We start from the raw sequence: 24,767 nt of genomic DNA on the forward strand, positions 1-24,767 counted from the left end.
AGCGCAGCACCAAATAGCAAAAAATGGGCTGGTCAGGAAGGGGGATAAATCTTCTGGAGGGCAAGTGGTCAAATTAAAACTAAAAGGGAAAACATATTTTTCATTTTGGATAGAGTGGAGATCTATTAGAATCAGGGTGGATAAAAATCAATGATTTTTTTAAAAAAAATTTAAAAAAAATAATCGGAGTTTTTTGATTTAAATCGGATTTTTTTGATTTTAATCGGATTTTTTTGTATAAAATGCTTTTTGAGGAAAATATATTACCATCCAAAGGTTATTCCATCATGAAATAAAGATTAGTTTTTTTTATTATGTAGAATAAGGCTGTATATATTTAATTTTTTTGGTAAATAAATTCCATTAATCCATTCACAATGTCATGCTCTTCCAGAGGTTTTTGTAAGATTATTGGGCAGTTTCTCTGCCTACAAGATATTATCACAGATGCTTGGTTTACTTTTGCAGTTCTCAAAACTGAATTTGACTCAGCGGAGATCACATGCCTCTTCTTCACAGCAAAAATGTTATAACATGAACAGAGTTAAGAAAAAGACCTTAATCCTAACTTCTACAAACCTATGAATACAGAATCAACCCCTTCAGTGCTAAGTTTCAAGAAGTTCAGTGAATAGAATAGAAACAATATTTTTCTGATTGTTTGGAGTTGAATAGATCTGCACAAGAAGAAAGTGAAACTAAGTGTGAGGAGGAAGGGGCTGACAGTCTAAGTTTCTTAAAATATAGAAATTTTGTTTAGCCAAATTAGTTAACAAACATGGATGTTTGTTTAAGCAAATAACATATGCTGGAATGTTATTGTTTCAGTTGAATAAATCTATTTAAATTGTTATTATTAAGGTAAAGATTATTTTTCTCCTTCCTAAGTACAACAGAAAAGTTGTCCAAATATGAATGATTAACCTATTAAACTGGGGATAAAAAAACTAATATGAAAAGTTGTTATTCTAAAAATCTTCATCTACTTGCATATTAAAGTTATACCAGCAAGAATTAGTCTTTATGTAGAAAACTAGGATTTAAATCAAGCCTTACTGACTAGTGATTTCAATCGTGATTTAAATCAGTTTGATTTAAATCAGTTTGATTTAAATCAAATCCACCCTGATTAGAATACCTGTTAGGTTTGTATTGCTGTCTGCGCTTCCGTTATGCTGCATTCACACTCGAGCAATTTGTAGCTTGAAGCTCCAAAAAACCTCAAACTTAAAGGATAAGTTCACCTTTCATATGTTACACCCATATTCAGGGTGTAACATGTTATGAATGGACCGGCCCTCACTCTTCCCCGCTCCCTGTCACACTTTAAAAAAACCCTCATTCGCTGTGTTCTGTGAATGAATGAACTACAAGTCTTTGCGGCTGTCGGCTTGTAGTTCTCAATGAACTACCATGGCGCTGCGGAGTGCTTTGGTAGTACATCGATTCTTCCTGCCAGTATATCTGCTTGCCTCTACATCCCATAGAGGCAAGCAGATATACTGAAAGATCTACAGGAGACCTGCATGGCACCAGCAATCTGCTGATTGCCGGTGCAATATTTTACAGGCTTCAGACACCAAAAAAATAATAAATGGACATTTTTTTAACTGCAAAAAAAAAAAAAGAAAATAAGCATTTATTATTTTTTGTAAAAAAGGTGAACTTATCCTTTAAAAAAAAAATCAATTGTTCTCTATGGTGCCTGTTCATACCTGATCATGCGAATAATTGATTTTTTTAATTTGAGCATTTTGGAACTTCGCGGTTCAAGCTACAATTCGCTCAATTGTGAATGCAGCCTTAGGGAATAACTCTCTTCATTTGTCCTGTTTACCAGTATCATCAAAAGTAAAAGTAAATCCAAAATAATGGGAACAAGAATAGTGGGGAGCTTTTCCAATGGGAACACAAACTTTGGAGACCTGGGGAAGGGGGGTGGCTAATGGGGTACTTCACTGCACACAATGACATACATTATAATGTGCAGCTAATACAACTCACTGACATGGCTGATCCTGATCTTGTCTCTTGCTCACTGCACTCCAAACCTCATGTACTACTACTGCACATTCCAGCTGCCCCAGTCATGTGATGTCAGCTGGCTACTGGGTGGTGTGAAGGACAAAAATGTTAGGAGTTACATCATCATAGTGAACTCAACAAAATGTTCTCATTTCTACAATAGAGCATGTGACAGAAGAATATTTAAATTGCCTGCATCAGTTTTTCTTCAATAAATATAGTCAATTCTTACCATCATACCACTTACTGTACTGTGTGCAATGTGTTCTTACTGGTAGGTCTATTACTGCAGCTCAACTCCAGCTACGTTTTTGGGTTTGAGTGCAGTAAGGAAGGGTTGGGGCTTCAGAGGGACAGAAAAGAACATTTCTCCAAATGGGACACAGATAGCAGCAAACATGTTTTTTGGTCTGTGCGGTTTAAACCCATTCCTGCTCTCCAATGCATCCCTCTAACTGGGCTATTACGCACAGGGAGCCGGAAGGTCTGCTTAATCTTTTGACCAATGTGGTGTTCACATGATCAGGAGCTGGTCCCACCATTTCCTGATCATTAGTACAGACCAAGAGCTGTCTTTGACAGCTTGGTGTTTGTGCTGGGAGCGCACAGTGGGGTTGATTCAGTCAAACTGGAGAGTGCAAAATCTGGTGCAGCTCTGCATAGAAACCAATCAGCTTCCAGGTCTTATTGTTAAAGCTTAATTGAACAAGCTGAAGTTAGGAGCTGATTGGCTACCACGCAGAGCTGCACCAGATTTTGCACTCTCCAGTTTTAATAAATCAACCCCATTGTGTACCAATTCCTTGTGTGATTGCTGTGATGCACGTCCAATGGCAAGATGCTTAGGGGTGAGTTCAGAATACATGAAACCACACACTGCACCAGCGCACGTACATTGCTTTGCCATATGTTACTGCAATGCAAGAGTGTGAAATGGCCAATAAAGGTGAGCCAGAAACATTTATTAAGCCCTAACCAAAACTCTTGCCCACTCCATTCAAAACAAAAAAGAGGTTGCAGGTCAGCCATTATGAAGGAAATGTGTGGACCTTTCCTTCTAAAAATGGTAGGTCCCTGGCTGATATCCTGAACCACCTTTCTGAGCCACTGATATGGAACAAGTATGCAAATCAAGAGTCTGAAATGCACTCTGACTTTCCTGAACTGCACACTTGTCAAACGTACCAAAGCCAAACACACAACCAGAGTGAAGGTCAGCAATGGCAGCCTTGTGCGCACTACACACTATAGGAAAATCAGGCGAATGATTGTCCGATTTTGGATGAAGATATGTACCACGATGTAACGGACAATGGTATAACTTTGGCGAAAATTCTCAACCGACAAAGGCACACTTAGCTACATACTAGAGTAGCAGAAGAGGGAGTGCAGAGTTGTTCTTTGCTTCTGGTTATGCATGTTTTTTTCTATTCAATTATTTCTGTACAATTACTGTGCACATTGAATGTAAAATCGGAGCTGGTGTGCACGTACAATAAAAATCTTCTAGCTTGCACCTTCGGGTTTTTTCTGTCTTAGTCAGAATCGGCTGTTGAAAACACTATACTAACAATCAGACAATTGACCGATCATTCCTCGTATGGAAATTTTCCTACGATTATAAAGGATAAGTTCAAAAATGCTTTTTGAAAAAAAAAAAAATAAAATATAATAATTGCTCTTTTTTTTGCATGTAAAAAAATGTGCATTTACTATTGACAAGAAGACTCAATGAACTACCACAGCGCTGCACAGTGCCATGTTAGTAGTTCATTGAGAAATACAAGCCGACAGCCACAAAGGCCGTTGAGACTTGTAGTTCATTCATTCATAGAACTCTGTGAATGAATGATGCAGCTGTGTAGGCGGAGACTCGCATGGCCACGCTGTTTTCAAAAACTGACAGCTAGTACGGGGACCATCTCCCTCTACTGCTGTCACAAGGAGGGGGCGGGATTTGGGTTCTAAAAGATTAAAGAAATAGAAAAAAATGGAACCCAACCAATGAATTACAATTATTGTAATGATAACCTCTTATACTGGTACATCAGCAGCAGAACATTAATCAAGGGACGGCAATGTGTCACCTACATCTAGGGACTGTAGTGTGTGCAATGTGTACATCTAGGGACTGTACTGAGTGCAATGTGTCACCTACATCTAGGGACTATAGTGTGTGCAATGTGTCACCTACATCCAGGGACTGTACTGAGTGCAATATGTCACCTACATCTAGGGACTGTACTGTGTGCAATGTGTCACCTACATCTAGGGACTGTACTGAGTGCAATGTGTCACCTACATCTAGGGACTGTACTGTGTGCAATGTGTCACCTACATCTAGGGACTATAGTGTGTGCAATGTGTCACCTACATCCAGGGACTGTACTGAGTGCAATGTGTCACCTACATCCAGGGACTGTACTGTGTGCAATGTGTCACCTACATCCAGGGACTGTACTGTGTGCAATGTGTCACCTACATCTAGGGACTATAGTGTGTGCAATGTGTCACCTACATCTAGGGACTGTACTGTGTGCAATGTGCCACCTACATCTAGGGACTGTACTGTGTGCAATGTGTCACCTATATCTAAGGACTGTACTGTGTTCAATGTGCCACCTACATCTAGAGACTATAGTGTGTGCGATGTGTCACCTACATCTAAGGACTGTAGTGTATGCAATGTGTCACCTACATCTAGGGACTGTACTGTGTGCGATGCGTCACCTACATCTAAGGACTGTAGTGTGTGCGATGCGTCACCTACATCTAAGGACTGTACTGTGTGCGATGCGTCACCTACATCTAAGGACTGTAGTGTGTGCAATGCGTCACCTACATCTAGGGACTGTACTGTGTGCAATACGTCACCTACATCTATGGACTGTACTGAGTGCAATGCGTCACCTACATCTAGGGACTGTACTGTGTGCAATGCGTCACCTACATCTAGGGACTGTACTGTGTGCAATGCGTCACCTACATCTAGGGACTGTACTGTGTGCAATGCGTCACCTACATCTAGGGACTGTACTGTGTGCAATGCGTCACCTACATCTAGGGACTGTACTGTGTGCAATGCGTCACCTACATCTAGGGACTGTACTGTGTGCAATGCGTCACCTACATCTAGGGACTGTACTGTGTGCAATGCGTCACCTACATCTAGGGACTGTACTGTGTGCAATGCGTCACCTACATCTAGGGACTGTACTGTGTGCAATGCGTCACCTACATCTAGGGACTGTACTGTGTGCAATGCGTCACCTACATCTAGGGACTGTACTGTGTGCAATGCGTCACCTACATCTAGGGACTGTAGTGTGTGCAATGTGTCACCTACATCTAGGGACTGTAGTGTGTGCAATGCGGCACCTACATCTAGGGACTGTACTGTGTGCAATGTGTCACCTACATCTAGGGACTGTACTGTGTGCAATGTGTCACCTACATCTAGGGACTGTACTGTGTGCAATGTGGCACCTACATCCAGGGACTGTACTGTGTGCAATGCGTCACCTACATCCAGGGACTGTACTGTGTGCAGTGTGTCACCTACATCTAGGGACTGTACTGTAACTGAACCGTGTCACCTGTGTTTAGGGCCTGCACTGTCACCTCTGTCTACTGCACCATGTGTCACATATGTAGGGACTGCAATGAACCTGCCACCATAGGATGTCTGTCACTATAGAGTGTATAATGTGTCAGCTGTTTGCACACAGCACTGCAGTCTGCCCAGTCCTGGTGTCAGTGACACCAATGTCTGGCATGCACCCAGCCGACTAGCACACACCTCACTCGCAGGGCTGAAGCTGATCTCTCCTGTTTCGCTCCCTGTACTCCAGTCCTCATGTGCTCCAACGTGCAGCAGTCACGTGACGTCAGCCGGGTACGGGGTGCTGTAAGGGACAAAAGAGCGGTCGAGTTTAGCAGGCGTTGCATCATTCCAGTGATGGGGGAGGGAGGGGTGTGTACATGTGAACGTTGTGTGTGGTGCTCGGCTCCTGCTAGTCCATTGTCATGACTGTCCCGGAATAGGGAGGGCATGTCTACTTCAGGCTGCCATAGTGCAAGCAATGTGCGGCTCCTGAGGTGATACTCTACCACACCCAGAGCTGCTGTAGGCGGAGCCTTGTCTGTGATTGACACTTCTCTTGTAGTTGGAAAGTATCCAATGAAAAGAAGACTTCTACACACGTGCACAACTTTCTACTGGCATGCCTGATAGGCCAAATCTTTGTTGTGTGGAGTAGAGAGGGATTGGAACCTCTGTGGCTTTCCTGCTCTGGTGACCTCTGCCCCCCTCATTTCTTGTCCTCTTTGTCAGAAGGATAGGCACCATCACCATCAGTACAGCATCATCATATAATTGGTGTGGTGGTGACCAGGAACACTGACTGGTGACAGTATGGAAAAACAATTATATATTTAAAAAAAAATTATATACAATTTTTCTTTAATATTTTTTATTTAATAAAATACTGTGACCAGAGTAATATAATGATACCATAGTAACAATTGTACTACTTTGGGGAAGTAATCCGTATTATTTTATTTTTTTACATTGTGATTGCCTATATACCAATGAATTTCACTGCTATAGGCAAGCATTTGACTGAATGAAATTGATTCAGTGTTTTTTTGTTGTGATTAGCTTTAATTGGCCACAGCTAATCACATGACACAGATGGGCTGTGATTGGCCCAGTCTACCATGTGATCACTGTGGACAATCACATCTAGCAACACAATTGTATACAATGGATGGCATGAAAGGAAAGTTCACAGCGGTCAAATGGTACCGACAACAGGCCGGAGCAAAGATCCGATGGACACAGCTGGTGACAGATCTCTCCATAGCATTGCGGTGATCCAGGAGAAAGTCATGTGAAGCCCACCCAGATTGACAAAAGTCTCACTCTCAGCTGTCATTTTGTTATTGGCCGGGTGGGAATTGGTTAATCACCAGTGGCTTTTTTACTATTTTGTTTAATAGAAAACATTCTGAAAAAAAGATGCATTTTTCATCATTTCTGTTATAAAATTTTACAAATAAATAATCTTACTTGATAAACTTAGGTCAAAACGTATTCTGCTACATTTCTTTGGTCAAAATAGCCCAAATCAGTGTATATTATTTAGTCTGTAGGAAAGTTAGAATCCACAAACTATGATATAGATATATATATACATACATACATACATACACATGCACACACTATATTGCTAAAGGTATTGGGACACCCCTCCACATCATTGGATTCAGGTGTTCCAATCACCTCCATGGCCACAGGTGTTTACAATCAAGCACCTAGGCATGCAGACTGCTTCTACAAACATTTGTGAAAGAATGGGTCGCTCTCAGGAGCTCAGTGAATTCAAGCGTGGCACCGTGATAGGTTGCCACCTGTGCAATAAGTCCATCCGTGAAATTTCATTGCTACTAAATATTCCACGGTCAACTGTTACTGGTATTATAACAAATTGAAAGCAACTGCAACTCAGCCACAAAGTGGTAGGCCACGTAAAATGACAGAGTGGGGTCAGTGCATGCTGAAACGCACAGTGCGCAGAAGTCGCCAACTTTCTTCAGAGTCAATAGCTAAACACCTCCAAACTTCATGTGGCCTTCAGATTAGCACAACAACAGTGCATAGAGAGCTTCATGGAATGGGTTTCCATGGCCAAGCAGCTGCATGCAAGCCCTGCATTACCAAGTGCAATACAAAGCATCGGATGCAGTGGTGTAAAGCACGCTGCCACTGGACTCTTGAGCAGTGGAGACATGTTCTCTGGAGTGATGAATCATGCTTCTCTGTCTGGCAATCCGATGGATATGTCTGGGTTTAGTGTGTGCCAGATGTACAGTACTTGCCTGACTACATTGTCCTGAGTGTAAAGTTTGGTGGACGGGAATTATGGTGTGGGGTTGTTTTTCAGGGGTTTAGCTTGGCCCCTTAGTTCCAGTGAATGGACCTCTTAAGGCATCAGCATACCAAGACATTTTGGACAATTTCATGCTCCCAACTGGCCCCCAGTGGATGGCCCCTTCCTGTTCCATTCAAACATGACTGCGCACCAGTGCACAAAGCAAGGTCCATAAAGACATGGATGAGTGAGTTTGGGGTGGAGGAACTTGACTGGCCTGCACAGAGTCCTGACCTCAACCCAATAGAACACCTTTGGGATGAATTAGAGCGGAGACTGGGAGTCAGGCCTTCTCGTCCGACATCAGTGCGTGACCTCACAAATGCATTTCTGGAAGAATGGTCAAACATTCCCATAGACACACTCCTAAACCTTGTGGACAGCCTTCCCAGAAGAGTTGAAGCTGTTATACCTGCAAAGGGTGGGCCAACTCAATATTGAACCCTACAGACTAAGACTGGGATGCCATTAACCACTTCCTGTCCGGCCGTTGTATATAAATGGCCAGACGGTGGCAGTGCAGGGGCAGGTGGCCGTTTATAAACGGCCTCCCCAGGGGTGGACTGACAACTCATGGGGCCCCCGGGCAATAGGGGATCATGGGGCCCCTGTGTCCTTGCCCAAACTCAAAAAAGCCTATGAAAAATGTACCAGGGGCATCTCATGAGGCCCCCTACTGACCCCAGGCCCTTGGGCAGTGCCGGAGTTTCCAAATGATCAGTCCGCCCCTGGGCCTCCCTGATTGTGCGTGCTCCCTGGGAGCGCGCAGCACTGCGATCCAGTGCCCGCTGTATCCTCCGGACACAGTGAAACACCGATTGTTGTACGGGACCTCTGTGCAAGGTCCCGATCATGTGATCACTGATTGGCCAATCAGTTATTACATGAAGAGTAGTAAGCAAGATGTCACTTCTGACATCATTGCTTACTATGTGTGAAATCTGTGAATGATCACAGAGGTCATCTAGTACAAGGCTAGTCACAACAGCCTTGTACCATGTGACAAGCTGTGACCAATCACAGCTCACACAGTATTTATCAATGGCTGCAAGAATGCAGCCAGAGAGAAGGAGAAATGATTGCTTTTACAGCCTTTATGGGTGTAAAAGCAATCAGTGTAAAAAAAAAAAAAAATCTTCATAACCCCCCACAAGTAGTACGGTGTCACCATGGTGACACTGTACTGTTAGTGTGACAGTATGAAAAAAAAACAAATAATAATATAAAAAAATTAAATAAACATGTAAAAAAATATTTTAAAAATTATAATTTTGGTTATAAACTAATTTGGGTTATTTTTTTTTTACTAAAAAGATAACTGAATAAATGTTGGCCAAGATTTATGAAGAAAGATTATTTATTTGCAAAATGTTATAAGAAAAACACTTTTTTTCAAAATTTTTGGACTTTTTCATTTATATAGCAAAAAAAAAAAAATCCCAGTGGTGAATAAATACCACCAAAATAAAGCTTTGTCTATCTCAAAAAAATGCTAAAAAATGTATATGGGTACAGTGTTGCATGACCGTGCAATTATCAAAGTGTGATAGCGCTGAATGCTGAAAATTGGCCTGGACAGGAAGGGGGTAAAAGTGTCCGGACTTGAAGTGGTTAACCTCCCTGGAGGTATTCCCGAGTGTAGCTCAGGGTAAAGTTTCAGCAGCACAAGCGGTAACCCCAAGCTACACTCGGGAATACCTTGCAGCGTTGCTCCAGGATTTCTTCTTCACTTACCTTGTCCTTCGCTCCCGAAAAGTGACATTCACTCAATACACTAAAATCACATAGTAAAACTTTACTGTATCAAAGCATTTCACATACATTTTGTCCCGAGTGCTTTGTCCTGTGCCCTGCCTGCATTTTTACCATTCTTTCTGCCTGGAAACTGAGAAATGTCCATGGCGTCCAAAATGAGTCCCTTTAGGTCAAAAGCGGTTTTAGACCAGCTAGAGAACAGCGATAGTAAATCAGAACCACTTGCAGAACTGAGTGATAATGATTCGTGGGGGAAATTCATCATCAGACACTGAAAACGATTTTGCTACTTTGCTCAGTGATGTGCAAACTTGGCGCTATATTTCAAATTTCAGTGTTTTTGGTTTGATTACATTATTGAATTAAATTTATTATTATTATTTTTTTATGATTATTTATTAAATTATAATTTATGATTTCGTGTTTCAAATTTTAACATACCCGGCATGTTTACTAGACTCTTGTTCGGACAGATTTCAAAGAGTTATTCCTAAAAATTACAGGCCTACAATAAAAAAACTACATATGTCCATGCAAAAAAATGTACTGCTTTGAGCACAGAAATATGGACATAATCAGACAATAGGGAGGTTAAAGTTCATGTGCGTGTTAAGGCAGGCATCCCAATACTTTTGGCAATATAGTGTGTGTTTGTATACACATATACATACACACACCCAGGTCCATATATATTTGGACACAGCCATACCCCCTGTTTCAAAGGACCAAAAGTAATTGGACAAATGAATATAATCATAAATAAAATGTTTATTTTTAATATTTTGTTGAGAATCCTTTACTGGCAATGACTGCCTGAAGTCTGGAACCCATGGACATTACCAAAGATTGGGTTTCCTCCTTGCTGATGCTTTGCCAGGCTCTAACTGCAGCTGTCTTCAGTTGTTCTTTGTTTGTGGGTCTTTCTGCCTTTAGTTTTGCCTTCAGCAAGTGAAATGCAAACTTAATTGGGTTGAGATCAGATGATTGACTCGGCCAGTGCAGAATAGTCATTGCCAGTAAAGAATTCTCAGCAAAATATTACAAAGTAACATTTTATTTATGATTATATTTATTTGTATTGTTTAGGACAGCACAGTGGCTAAATGGTTACCACTTCCGCCTGGCAGTACTAGGGTTGCTGGTTCAAATCTCAACCCCGGCACCACCTGCCTGGAGTTTGCATGTTCTCCCTGTGACTGCATGGGTTTCCTCCCACACAGACATGCTGGTAGGTTAATTGGCTCCTGTCATTGTCCCGTGTATGTATGAATGTGAGTTCGGGACTTTAGATTGTACGCTCCTTGAGGGTTATGAACTGATGTGAATGTACAATATATGCATGTAAAGCGCTGCGTAAATTGACGGCACTATATAAGTACCGGAAATAAATAAATAAATTTGTCCAATTACTTTTGGTCCCTTGAAAAAGGGGGGGTGGCTACTCTGAAGAGCTGTAATTTCTAAACCCTTCCTCCAATTTGGATGTACATACCCTCAAATTAAACCTGAGATTGTGCACTTTCAGCCCATATCCATTATTTAACTATAGCTTGAATAAGTTTTGGTAAATACCTGAAAAAAATCTAAAATTGTGCCTGTGTCCAAATACACAGTAATAGTATATATGGCAATAGGGGATCATGGGGCCCCTGTTTCCTTGCCCACACTCAAAGCACACCCAAAAAAGCCTATAAAAAAGGTACCAGGGGCCTTTCATGGGGCCCCCTACTGACCCCGGGCCCTCGGGCAGTGCCCGAGTGCTTGAATGGTCAGTCCACCCCTGCTCTAGAATGCTTGTTTCAAGTTGGAGGAAACAGTGTTTTCAGTTTATTCGGTCCTTTGTAAAACTCTGTTTGGGATCTGAAGCCTGGAGATTTCTCAGTGATCTGGGTGGGAGCAAATTTCCAACCCTGGCACCAGGGTTTAGGAGTAGCAAGGACTCTGATTGTGCAGGTGATATCTGGGTTTTTTGTAGATACAGGACCAGGTTTCTGGGCTCCACCCTCTTGAGGAGTCCATGTGGGTGCAAGGGAGCAGCCAGAAGCGTGCATGGTGGCACAGTGTAGTCTGACAGAGCAGACAGAGGGCCTAAGCCTGTGGGTTGGAGAAGTAGGAATGCTGTGAAAGAGTGCTAAGCAAGGTATAGCATTTGTATGTGAATGGTCAAGAGGACCAAGGCATAAAGCCTGAGCAATGGTGTTGCTAAAGAGAGCCAGGAGGCTGAATCATTGTTTTGCATTGATTATGGATACCCCTGCGTGGGAAACGTACATTGTATGTAGTTTTTTCTTTGTTTTCTTTAATAAAAGTGGGCCAACAAGCCTTTAAACAATAATTTCTGGCATGGACTCTACTCACTGGTAAGGGCTACCATATATATATAGATGAGTCCTGATGTGCTGACAGGCTCTCTCATTTTTTGAGGCCTGAAAATGTCAGGACAGTACAAATACCCCCAAATTACCCTTTTTTGGAAAGTAGATAGTCCAAGATATTTAGTAAGGCTCAGTTCATGCTACTGTGGCCTGAAAGATGCGTGACTTACAGTGCGACTTTGCCAGGCAACTTTGTGGCGATATGCTGGTGAATTGATGCAACTTGAGTACGACCTGATACATGACTTTGCCATGCGACTCTACTATTTTTTTTTTTTGACTAATTGGAAAATATCAAGTTTTTTTTGTTAAATTTCATTGCATTTTGTGAATTTCTAGCAAATTCCTAGTTTTCAGAACTAATGGAATTCGAATCGGTTGAAAATTGATTGACAGATTCGAATTCTGTATAAAGAATAGCTGGTTGCTAAGGAGAGGGCCGGGAATCTGGCTGCCAGATCCTTAACAATGGATAACTCATCAGCTGCCAGTGGTTTCCCTGCTGAAAGCTGGTTGTAAAAAAAAGTATGCCAGCAATTTAAAAAAAAATGTGTGGGGTCCCCCCCCATCCATATGAGGCCTGTTGGGTCTGGTATGGATTTTAAGGGGAACCCCACACCAACATTTTTTAAAATTTACGTAGCTTTTACTTTCACTGCCTTTCATTTTTCATGAGGTGCTAAAATGCCAGGGCAGTATAAACAACCTCCAAATTACCCCTTTTTAGAAAGTAGACACCCTAAGCTATTTGCTGAGAGGCATCTTGAGTCCATGGAAGAATTATTTGTTTTTCCAAAAATTTTTGGAAAATGACAAAAAAAGTGTTTTTTTACATATAGTTGTCAGTTAAATGATATATTGCTCACACATGCCATGGGTATATGTGGAATTGCACCCCAAAATATATTCTGCTACTTCTCCCATGTATGGGGATACCACATGTGGAAGACTTTTTGGGAGCCTAGCTGCATACAAGAGCCTGAAATCTAATGACCCCTTTGAAAGCCTGGAGGTGCATAATTCCTTCATTTCATTTTCTCACTACCTATCACAGTTTCAGGATAGTTTCAGGATAGCACAACCCCCCCCCCCATGACCCCTTTTTGGGAAGTAGACACTGTAGCAAGCGTACACCCAGAGATGGACACGGTTCAACCATTTTGGCTTCAACCTCCATCTTGGCAAAGGGTCAACCATCTTGACAAACATATTTCCCCCTCATTCTCCCCCCTTCTTCTCTGTTCATACACATTGACATATGGCCTGTGTGTTAGGAGTGTCACAGGCCGGCCAGGGCACAGCAGGGAGCCCCAGAGCTATAAAACATTTTTGAGCTGAAGCGCCTGGTTGTCTAAGAGAGCTGTGCAATCTAGCACATTGTAAAAGATAACGCAAGCCTTCCCAGGAGTTCAAAGACATTCCAGAGAAGCACGAACCAGATAACACTTTTAAAATCCATTTTCCCATATGTCTCATATCTTGGAATATGAAAGACTTACATAAAAACCAGGCATATCTTCAGATTGGCCACGAAGAGACAAACAGTTTGATAGGTCACTCTCCTTGGCTGGAATACATAGGAAAGCAGAAAAGTAGATCTCTTGAACCATTCAGTGTATAATTTCATATTTCATATCTAATCATTCCTCAGATGTGTCTGCATAATACTCTACCCACGGGTGGAATGTGCATAGGGAAAGTTATGAGCCAAAATGAACTATAAGAGATTTTGGCTCTAGTTTAGGTCTACGCCCAGACCTTCCCTTCCTAAACGGGGCATTGGTCCTTGACTTCAGAGACACCCCCTGCTAGGGAACCACAAAATGGGCTGTCAGGCCTAAGAGAAGGAAGTTGAAGAATTCTCCCTTTTAACATCAGAACCAACCTGGGAGACGTGCTCTTTTGCTTTGAAACTTGATCTGCAAACCCAAGGCTGATTGGCAAGTACTTTAACCCTTTAACCTCCTTTCTGTTACCTCTTTGCTGTGCTGTTCTCTGTATATTTATATATATATTGGTTACATCTTTTTTCTGTAAATATTTTTATTGCACCCTTTTGACCTTTTAGTAATAAATCTTTCCTTCTGAAAGTGTTGAACTGTTTCTATAGCTCTTTATTGCAATTTACGAATTCCTGCCTCTAAAAAGAGTGCTACTGTGTTTGTTTAACCCTCTGTATAACCGGTGACTGTGTTATACAGACGATTATCTCACCATTATAATGTTATAGCTGATATCGCCGAGTTTCCTCTTTCTCTGCACAAAAAGGAGGTGGTGGCAGTGTGAAGGGTTAATTGCGTAATTAACCTGACCCAGTAACAATCGCTCCCAGGCTGCGGTACATAGATTGTGGTCCAATTAGCTGGAAAATAGTTGTGCAGGGTGCAGCTGGGCGTGGCATTGTTACACACGTGACATCGCGGTTTTATATTGGCTAGTCCTTCGGTCACGAATTGGATGAGAAGGTCAGGGGTCTGATGCCGCGATCGTCACAGACACCTCATACTATTTGCTGAGAGGCATGTTGAGCCAATGGAAGACTTTATTTTTTACCATAAGTTTTTGGAAAATGACAGTATGGGACAATATGTATGGTATATTCACCTTATCTTACCCTCTCATTTGAAAATCCCAAATTTCTAAAATTACTAATTTTCAGTGGGATTCAAGTCAAGGCTTTGGCTGAGGCAGTAGTTAAATCTTTTTTTCTTCTTTTTGAGCTATTTCATGGTAGATTTGCTAGTTTACTTCAGATTGCTATCATGCTAAAGGACTCATTTCTGGTTCAACTTCCAGCTTATGGACAGATGGCCTCACGTTCTCATCAAGCACACTATGATTTCATACAGAATGTGTAGTTGACTCAATGACTTTGAGCTTCCCACATCCTGAAACAGCAAAGCAATCTACTATATAATTTCCACCACCATTTTCACAGGTGATATAAGGTTATTTTCATGAAACTGTCTTTGGTTTATGGCAAACATATGTAGGGATCTTCTGTCTTCTATTGTCTGTATTTGTAATTAGTTGTTAATTGCCACAGAGTTAGTTGGTTATAGACAGGTACTTCCTGTCCCTGCTAGCTGGGTTGGAGGACTCTGATTGGAGGAGTGTGATATTCTATAAAGGGGAGCTTCCAGGAAGTAGACAGAGAACTGGGCCACCCGACCATCTGTGCAGGAACTGCAGCTCTATTTTATCCAGGCTAGAAGCATGGACTATTAGGCAAGTGTTCCTATGGTGAAATTGTGGTATTTATATTGAATATATGACTGATCACGCCAAAATAACTGTCTTTTATTTAAGGATAGTGATCATATGAACCCTTTATTATCACATATTTGCTTGGCTCCTTTTTAAATCATAATATAACAGAAATCACACAAATGTCCCTAATTAAAAGTTTACATACTCTGGAATATTTGGCCTTGGTACAGACACATAAGGTAAAACACACAAGATAAAATGGCAATTAAAGGTTATTTCCCACATCTTTTGCTTTTTAAATTGCAACTAGTGCCTGTGTACAAATAGTCAATGATGTTGTCGGTTCTCAGGTGGATGCACTGAGCAGGCTAGATATTGAGCCATGGGAAGCAAAAAAGAACTGTCATAAGACCTGCGTAACAAGGTAATGGAACTTTATAAAGATGGAAAAGAATATAAAAAAATATCCAAGGCCTTGAATATGCCAGTCAGTACTGTTCAATGACTTATTAAGAAGTGTAAAGTTCAGGGATCTCTTGATACCAAGCCAAGGTTAGGTAGTCCAAGAAAGATTGCTGCCACAACTGCCAAAATAATTGTTCAGGATACAAGGAAAAACCCACAGGTAACCTCAGGAGAAATACAGGCTGCTCTGGAAAAAGACAGTGTTCTTGTTTCAAGGAGTACAATACGACAAGACTTGAACAAAACAAGAAGCCTTTACTGTGTCAGTGACACACAGGCTTGTCAAGGTGTTGTCAGGCATATTGTAACTGGGAGCAAAGTCCCTGAAATGAGTGAAGATCTGCTTAAATGTTCTGCCTTATGTCATGGATTCACTTCCTCAATGTCATCCATTCACTATGTTTTTCTTCTTCCTTTTACTTTCTTTTCCTTTTCCTTTCCACAATCTTGAAAACGTTTATCAAAGCAACTATATTCTCTTCCCAGCCAAAAAATGACATTCAATATCATGCAAAAATACTAATTAGTGCATGTATAGTATATAAAAGATCCAAGGTTAATGCAAGTATAACAAGAAACATTGGTTAAATTTGCACATCTTGGCATAAGACCAGGGGTGGACTGACAAGTCATGGGGCCCCCGGGCAATAGGGGATCATGGGGCCCCTGTGCCCTTGCCCAAATAAACAAAGCATCAACAAATCCAGATAAAAATTCTAAATAGTGAGATCCACTGGATTTGACCTATGAAATACAGACCCTGATTTACTAATGTGCCTGGGCACATTTCCGTGGGATAAAGTCTACTTTTCAATAGAGTCCATCTACTTTTAAACGGCAAAGACATTTACTAAAGAAAGAGTCTAACAAGTAGACTCGAAAGTGAATTTACTAACTAGGCACAATCCAGGCATCAGTCTAAGAAAGCAATTGTGCTAGAAGCACGTCTAACACAATGAAAAATCACTGCAGAAACATGTTCAAATTGAAATTTGCTTTCCCAAATATCTGGACTTCTTTAACCTCCTTGGCGGTATGATTCTTTCCGATTTTTTGTGCTGAAAGCAGTACCATTTTTTTGCATGGAAATATGTAGTTTTTTATTGTAGGCTGTAATTTTTAGGAATAACTCACTGAAATCTGTACGAACACGAGTCTATTAAACATCCCGGGTAGGATAAAATTTGAAACATGAAATCATAAATTATAATTTAATAAATAATCATAAAAAATAATAATATAATAATAATAAATTTAATTCAATATTATAATCAAACCAAAAACACTGAAATTTGAAATACAGAGGCAAATTCGCACATCGCTGAGCAAAGTCGCAAAATCGTTTTCAGTGTCTGATGACAAATTTCCCCACGAATCATTATCACTCAATTCTGCAAGTGGTTCTGATTTACTATCACTGTTCTAAAACCGCTTTTGACGTAAAGGGACGCCTTTTGGACGCCATGGACTTTTCTAAGTTTCCAGGCAGAAAGAACATTCAAAATGCAGGCAGGGCACAGGACAAAGCAGTAGGGACAAAATATATGTGAAATGCATTGAAAGAGCAATGACAGCAAAAATGACATTTTTTAAAAATTTCAAATTTCCCGCCGGTTCCGGCGCCCGTACATCCCGACATCACAGGGACCGGAACACAGAAGCCAGATGCCAGCATCGGCCGGAGGAGATGGCCGAGGATGCTGCAGGGGACACATCGCGGGAGCGAAGGACAAGGTAAGTGCTGCAGGGACCCCCAGAGCAACGCCACATGGTAAGCCCGAGTGTAGCTCGGGGTTACCACTCTTGGTATAGAAATTTTACCCCGAGCTACACTCGGGAATACCGCTAAGGAGGTTAAACAATATCTTACATTTCAAAACATTTTTTCAATCGGTAAAAAATAGTTTTTTAAGGGAATTCATGAAAGTCAAGAATTAGACGCTTTTCCAACGTCTATGCAGGGATAGAAATGAGCATGTGCAGGACACAATTTAGCCATCTGCTGTAGGCACTTTCTTTTTAGACGCTGTTTAATAGTAAATCTCTGTGTGGAGTCCTCTGACAGATGGCACTCGATCGCGTCTAATGTGTTTAACAAACAGCACTATTTGTAGCTAGGCATATCTTTATGTATTCTAATTTGATTTCATTAGTTCTATTGATTCTGTTTTTGTTTCTTATCCTGTATTTACAGTCAGGTCCATAAATATTGGGACATGGACACAATTCTAACATTTTTGGCTCTATACACCACCACAATGGATTTGAAATGAAACAAACAAGATGTGCTTTAACTGCAGACTGTCAGCTTTAATTTGAGGGTACTTACATCCAAATCAGGTGAATGGTGTAGGAATTACAACAGTTTGCATATGTGCCTCCCACTTGTTAAGGGACCAAAAGTAATGGGACAGAATAATAATCATAAATCAAACTTTCACTTTTTAATACCTGGTTGCAAATCCTTTGCAGTCAATTACAGTCTGAGGTCTGGAACGCATAGACATCACCAGACGCTGGGTTTCATCCCTGGTGATGCTCTGCCAGGCCTCTACTGCAATTGTCTTCAGTTCCTGCTTGTTCTTGGGGCATTTTCCCTTCAGTTTTGTCTTCAGCAAGTGAAATGCATGCTCAATTGGATTCAGGTCAGGTGATTGACTTGGCCATTGCATAACATTCCACTGCTTTCCCTTAAAAAACTCTTTGGTTGCTTTTGCAGTATGCTTTGGGTCATTGTCCATCTGCACTGTGAAGCGGCGTCCAATGAGTTCTGAAGCATTTGGCTGAATATGAGCAAATAATATTGCCCGAAACACTTCAGAATTCATCCTGCTGCTTTTGTCAGCAGTCACATCATCAATAAATACAAGAGAACCAGTTCCATTGGCAGCCATACATGCCCACGCCATGACACTACCACCACCATGCTTCACTGATGAGGTGGTATGCTTAGGATCATGAGCAGTTCCTTTCCTTCTCCATACTCTTCTCTTCCCATCACTCTGGTAAAAGTTGATCTTGGTCTCATCTGTCCATAGGATGTTGTTCCAGAACTGTGAAGGCTTTTTTAGATAACGTTTGGCAAACTCTAATCTGGCCTTCCTGTTTTTGAGGCTCACCAATGGTTTACATCTTGTGGTGAACCCTCTGTATTCACTCTGGTGAAGTCTTCTCTTGATTGTTGACTTTGACACACATACACCTACCTTCTGGAGAGTGTTCTTGATCTGGCTAACTGTTGTGAAGGGTGTTTTCTTCACCAGGGAAAGAATTCTTCGCTCATCCACCACAGTTGTTTTCCGTGGTCTTCCGGGTCTTTTGGTGTTGCTGAGCTCACCGGTGCGTTCCTTCTTTTTAAGAATGTTCCAAACAGTTGTTTTGGCCACGCCTAATGTTTTTGTTATCTCTCTGATGGGTTTGTTTTGTTTTTTCAGCCTAATGATGGCTTGCTTCACTGATAGCGACAGCTCTTTGGATCTCATCTTGAGAGTTGACAGCAACAGATTCCAAATGCAAATAGCACACTTGAAATGAACTCTGGACCTTTTATCTGCTCCTTGTAATTGGGATAATGAGGGAATAACACACACCTGGCCATGGAACAGCTGAGAAGCCAATTGTCCCATTACTTTTGGTCCCTTAATAAGTGGGAGGCACATATGCAAACTGTTGTAATTCCTACACCGTTCACCTGATTTGGATGTAAATACCCCCAAATTAAAGCTGACAGTCTGCAGTTAAAGCACATCTTGTTCGTTTCATTTCAAATCCATTGTGGTGGTGTATAGAGCCAAAAATGTTAGAATTGTGTCCCCCCCCCCAAAGCACCTTGTCCCCATGTTGATGGGGACAAGGGCCTCTTCCCCTCAACCCTGGCCTGTGGTTGTGGGGGTCTGCAGGTGGGGGGCTTATCAGAATCTGGAAGCCCCCTTTTACAAGGGGGCCTCCAGATCCCGCCCCCCCTACGGAAATGAGTATGGGGTACTCATTCACAAAAAATAAAAAAAGTGTAGTGTAAACAAAGACAGAACACCGTCTTTGACAAGTCCTTTAATAAAAGAAAAATCTGTCCCCCGAAGCAGATCCAACGTCAATCACGATGTAAGCCGCCGGCAACCCGAAAAAAAAAGAAAAAAGGTTCCGCTCCCTACGATGGCATTCAGTCCTCTGCTGTGAGCTGGGTTGACAGCTCTTAAATATGTAAGGGGCGGGGCCACCCGGGGACATCATCCGAGTGACCCCGCTCCATGTGACATCATTGATGTCACATGGGGTAGGGTCACATGTGTGATGTCGTGGGTGGCCCTGGCCCTTACATATTTAGCAACTGTGAAACACCCGGAGCTGACACACCACAGGAGCCAGCGTTGGGAACAGGACCTTATTTATTTATTTTTTATTTCAGGTCACTGGCGGCTTACATCGTGATTGATGTTGGATCTACTTCGGCGGACATTCTTTTAGATTTTTCTTTTAATAAAGGACTTGTCAAAGACTGTGTCCTGTCTTTTTTTACACTACACTTTTTGTTTTTTGTGAATGAGTAGCGGTACTGTCAGGAATGGACTTGCCAGTAATGGTGGGACTCACCTGCCTTGTGGGCTGCAGTACCAGGGCTGGCCAGCGGGTGCTCCCAGCAATCAGAGACTCAACTAGAGATGAGCGAATTATTCAAAAATTCGGTTCGGCTGATTCGCCGAATTCGCGGAAAAAATTTGCTTCGAGCCGAATATATTCGCTGCGAATTTAACTTATAAAAAGGGTGTTTCTAGGCTTCAGAGAGCCTTTATATTAGTGCAGAACACTGTACCTTTAATTTAAATGCCCTTGGAGTCTGCTGGGGAAGAGAAATAATACTGTCAGTCAGTATGACATGCAGATGAGTGCCGTCGATCTTAGAATCACCGCACACTTCACTCATTTGGGCAGTCACGGGGCCAAAACCAGAGTGTGGAGCCACAGTGTGGCGGTGGAGGCAGCAGCAATGGGAGGCCATACAGCACCCTATGACAAAATGGAACCCACCAGCAGTGTGAGGAGACCTGAAAGTGGCACATGGCAGAGTGTGGCGATGGAGACAGCAGCAATGGGAGGCCGTACAGGGACCCATGACACACTCTGGACCTGGCAGCAGCATGAGGAGGCGGTACAGGGGCCCATGACAGATTACGGGCCTGGCAGCAGCATGAGGAGTCGGTACGGGAGCCCATGGCAGATTACGGGCCTGGCAGCAGCATGAGGAGGCGGTACAGGGGCCCATGGCAGAGTGGCGGAGCGTAAGCAGCTAAAATTGAAGGCCATACAGAGGCCTATGTTAAAAAGTCCCCCCAGCAGCAGCGTGGGGAGACGACTATCAAGAGTCCAATGGCAGAGTGGCGGAGCAGAAGCAGCTTCAATTGAAGGCCATACACAGGCCTAGGTTAAAAAGCGGAAGCCGTCAGCAGTGTGAGCAGACGACAGAGACACATGGCGCAGGGTGGCGGTGGATGCAGCAGTATTCGGAAGCCAAACACAGGCCTCGGTTAAAAAGCGGAAGCCGTCAGCAGCGTGAGCAGACGACAGAGGCACATGGCGCAGGGTGGCGGTGGATGCAGCAGTATTCGGAAGCCATACACAGGCCTAGGTTAAAAAGCGGAAGCCGTCAGCAGCGTGAGCAGACGACAGAGACACATGGCGCAGGGTGGCGGTGGATGCAGCAGTATTCGGAAGCCAAACACAGGCCTCGGTTAAAAAGCGGAAGCCGTCAGCAGCGTGAGTAGACGACAGAGGCACATGGCGCAGGGTGGCGGTGGAGGCAGCAGTATTCGGAAGCCATACACAGGCCTAGGTTAAAAAGCGGAAGCCGTCAGCAGCGTGAGCAGACGACAGAGACACATGGCGCAGGGTGGCGGTGGATGCAGCAGTATTCGGAAGCCAAACACAGGCCTCGGTTAAAAAGCGGAAGCCGTCAGCAGCGTGAGCAGACGACAGAGACACATGGCGCAGGGTAGCGGTGGATGCAGCAGTATTCGGAAGCCAAACACAGGCCTCGGTTAAAAAGCGGAAGCCGTCAGCAGCGTGAGCAGACGACAGAGGCACATGGCGCAGGGTGGCGGTGGAGGCAGCAGCAATGGAAGGCCATACAGCACCCTATCACAAAATGGAACCCACCAACAGTGTAAGGAGACCTGAAAGTGGCACATGGCGCAGGGTGGCGGTGGAGGCAGCAGTATTCGGAAGCCATACACAGGCCTAGGTTAAAAAGCGGAAGCCGTCAGCAGCGTGAGCAGACGACAGAGACACATGGCGCAGGGTGGCGGTGGATGCAGCAGTAATCGGAAGCCAAACACAGGCCTCGGTTAAAAAGCGGAAGCCGTCAGCAGCGTGAGCAGACAACAGAGGCACATGGCGCATGGTGGCGGTGGAGACAGCAGTATTCGGAAGCCATACACAGGCCTAGGTTAAAAAGCAGAAGCCGTCAGCAGCGTGAGCAGACGACAGAGACACATGGCGCAGGGTGGCGGTGGATGCAGCAGTATTCGGAAGCCAAACACAGGCCTCGGTTAAAAAGCGGAAGCCGTCAGCAGCGTGAGCAGACGACAGAGGCACATGGCGCAGGGTGGCGGTGGAGGCAGCAGTATTCGGAAGCCATACACAGGCCTCGGTTAAAAAGCGGAAGCCGTCAGCAGCGAGAGCAGACGACAGAGACACATGGCGCAGGGTGGCGGTGGATGCAGCAGTATTCGGAAGCCAAATTCAGGCCTCGGTTAAAAAGCGGAAGCCGTCAGCAGCGTGAGCAGACGACAGAGACACATGGCGCAGGGTGGCGGTGGATGCAGCAGTATTCGGAAGCCAAACACAGGCCTCGGTTAAAAAGCGGAAGCCGTCAGCAGCGTGAGTAGACGACAGAGGCACATGGCGCAGGGTGGCGGTGGAGGCAGCAGTATTCGGAAGCCATACACAGGCCTAGGTTAAAAAGCGGAAGCCGTCAGCAGCGTGAGCAGACGACAGAGACACATGGCGCAGGGTGGCGGTGGATGCAGCAGTATTCGGAAGCCAAACACAGGCCTCGGTTAAAAAGCGGAAGCCGTCAGCAGCGTGAGCAGACGACAGAGGCACATGGCGCAGGGTGGCGGTGGAGGCAGCAGTATTCGGAAGCCATACACAGGCCTAGGTTAAAAAGCGGAAGCCGTCAGCAGCGTGAGCAGACGACAGAGGCACATGGCGCAGGGTGGCGGTGGAGACAGCAGTATTCGGAAGCCATACACAGGCCTAGGTTAAAAAGCAGAAGCCGTCAGCAGCGTGAGCAGACGACAGAGACACATGGCGCAGGGTGGCGGTGGATGCAGCAGTATTCGGAAGCCAAACACAGGCCTCGGTTAAAAAGCGGAAGCCGTCAGCAGCGTGAGCAGACGACAGAGGCACATGGCGCAGGGTGGTGGTGGAGGCAGCAGTATTCGGAAGCCATACACAGGCCTCGGTTAAAAAGCGGAAGCCGTCAGCAGCGTGAGCAGACGACAGAGGCACATGGCGCAGGGTGGCGGTGGAGGCAGCAGTATTCGGAAGCCATACACAGGCCTAGGTTAAAAAGCGGAAGCCGTCAGCAGCGTGAGCAGACGACAGAGACACATGGCGCAGGGTGGCGGTGGATGCAGCAGTATTCGGAAGCCAAACACAGGCCTCGGTTAAAAAGCGGAAGCCGTCAGCAGCGTGAGCAGACGACAGAGACACATGGCGCAGGGTGGCGGTGGATGCAGCAGTATTCGGAAGCCAAACACAGGCCTCGGTTAAAAAGCGGAAGCCGTCAGCAGCGTGAGCAGACGACAGAGGCACATGGCGCAGGGTGGTGGTGGAGGCAGCAGTATTCGGAAGCCATACACAGGCCTCGGTTAAAAAGCGGAAGCCGTCAGCAGCGTGAGCAGACGACAGAGGCACATGGCGCAGGGTGGCGGTGGAGGCAGCAGTATTCGGAAGCCATACACAGGCCTAGGTTAAAAAGCGGAAGCCGTCAGCAGCGTGAGCAGACGACAGAGACACATGGCGCAGGGTGGCGGTGGATGCAGCAGTATTCGGAAGCCAAACACAGGCCTCGGTTAAAAAGCGGAAGCCGTCAGCAGCGTGAGCAGACGACAGAGACACATGGCGCAGGGTGGCGGTGGATGCAGCAGTATTCGGAAGCCAAACACAGGCCTCGGTTAAAAAGCGGAAGTCGTCAGCAGCGTGAGCAGACGACAGAGGCACATGGCGCAGGGTGGCGGTGGAGGCAGCAGTATTCGGAAGCCATACACAGGCCTAGGTTAAAAAGCGGAAGCCGTCAGCAGCGTGAGCAGACGACAGAGACACATGGCGCAGGGTGGCGGTGGATGCAGCAGTATTCGGAAGCCAAACACAGGCCTCGGTTAAAAAGCGGAAGCCGTCAGCAGCGTGAGCAGACGACAGAGGCACATGGCGCAGGGTGGCGGTGGAGGCAGCAGTATTCGGAAGCCATACACAGGCCTAGGTTAAAAAGCGGAAGCCGTCAGCAGCGTGAGCAGACGACAGAGACACATGGCGCAGGGTGGTGGTGGATGCAGCAGTATTCGGAAGCCAAACACAGGCCTCGGTTAAAAAGCGGAAGCCGTCAGCAGCGTGAGCAGACGACAGAGACACATGGCGCAGGGTGGCGGTGGATGCAGCAGTATTCGGAAGCCAAACACAGGCCTTGGTTAAAAAGCGGAAGCCGTCAGCAGCGTGAGCAGACGACAGAGGCACATGGCGCAGGGTGGCGGTGGAGGCAGCAGTATTCGGAAGCCATACACAGGCCTAGGTTAAAAAGCGGAAGCCGTCAGCAGCGTGAGCAGACGACAGAGACACATGGCGCAGGGTGGCGCTGGATGCAGCAGTATTCGGAAGCCAAACACAGGCCTCGGTTAAAAAGCGGAAGCCGTCAGCAGCGTGAGCAGACGACAGAGACACATGGCGCAGGGTGGCGGTGGATGCAGCAGTATTCGGAAGCCAAACACAGGCCTCGGTTAAAAAGCGGAAG

At 44.4% G+C, this 24,767-nt stretch overlaps 1 protein-coding gene across 1 annotated transcript in view; it reads right to left on the reverse strand.

Annotated features, from left to right (window-relative positions):
- Positions 1 to 6,069, reverse strand: part of METTL16 (methyltransferase 16, RNA N6-adenosine) — a 123,034-nt gene extending 116,965 nt beyond the window's left edge. Inside the window, exon 1 of the mRNA XM_089683771.1 lies at positions 5,825 to 6,069. The gene's annotated coding sequence lies outside the window, so the exon portion shown is untranslated. The remainder of the gene's footprint in view (positions 1 to 5,824) is intronic.
- Between the last annotated feature and the right edge of the window lie 18,698 nt (positions 6,070 to 24,767).

This window comes from Staurois parvus, unplaced genomic scaffold (assembly GCF_062004578.1).
Source record: "Staurois parvus isolate SC_StPar_1 unplaced genomic scaffold, SC_StPar_1.0 ptg000321l, whole genome shotgun sequence".
In the NCBI taxonomy this organism is placed as follows: Eukaryota; Metazoa; Chordata; class Amphibia; order Anura; family Ranidae; genus Staurois; species Staurois parvus.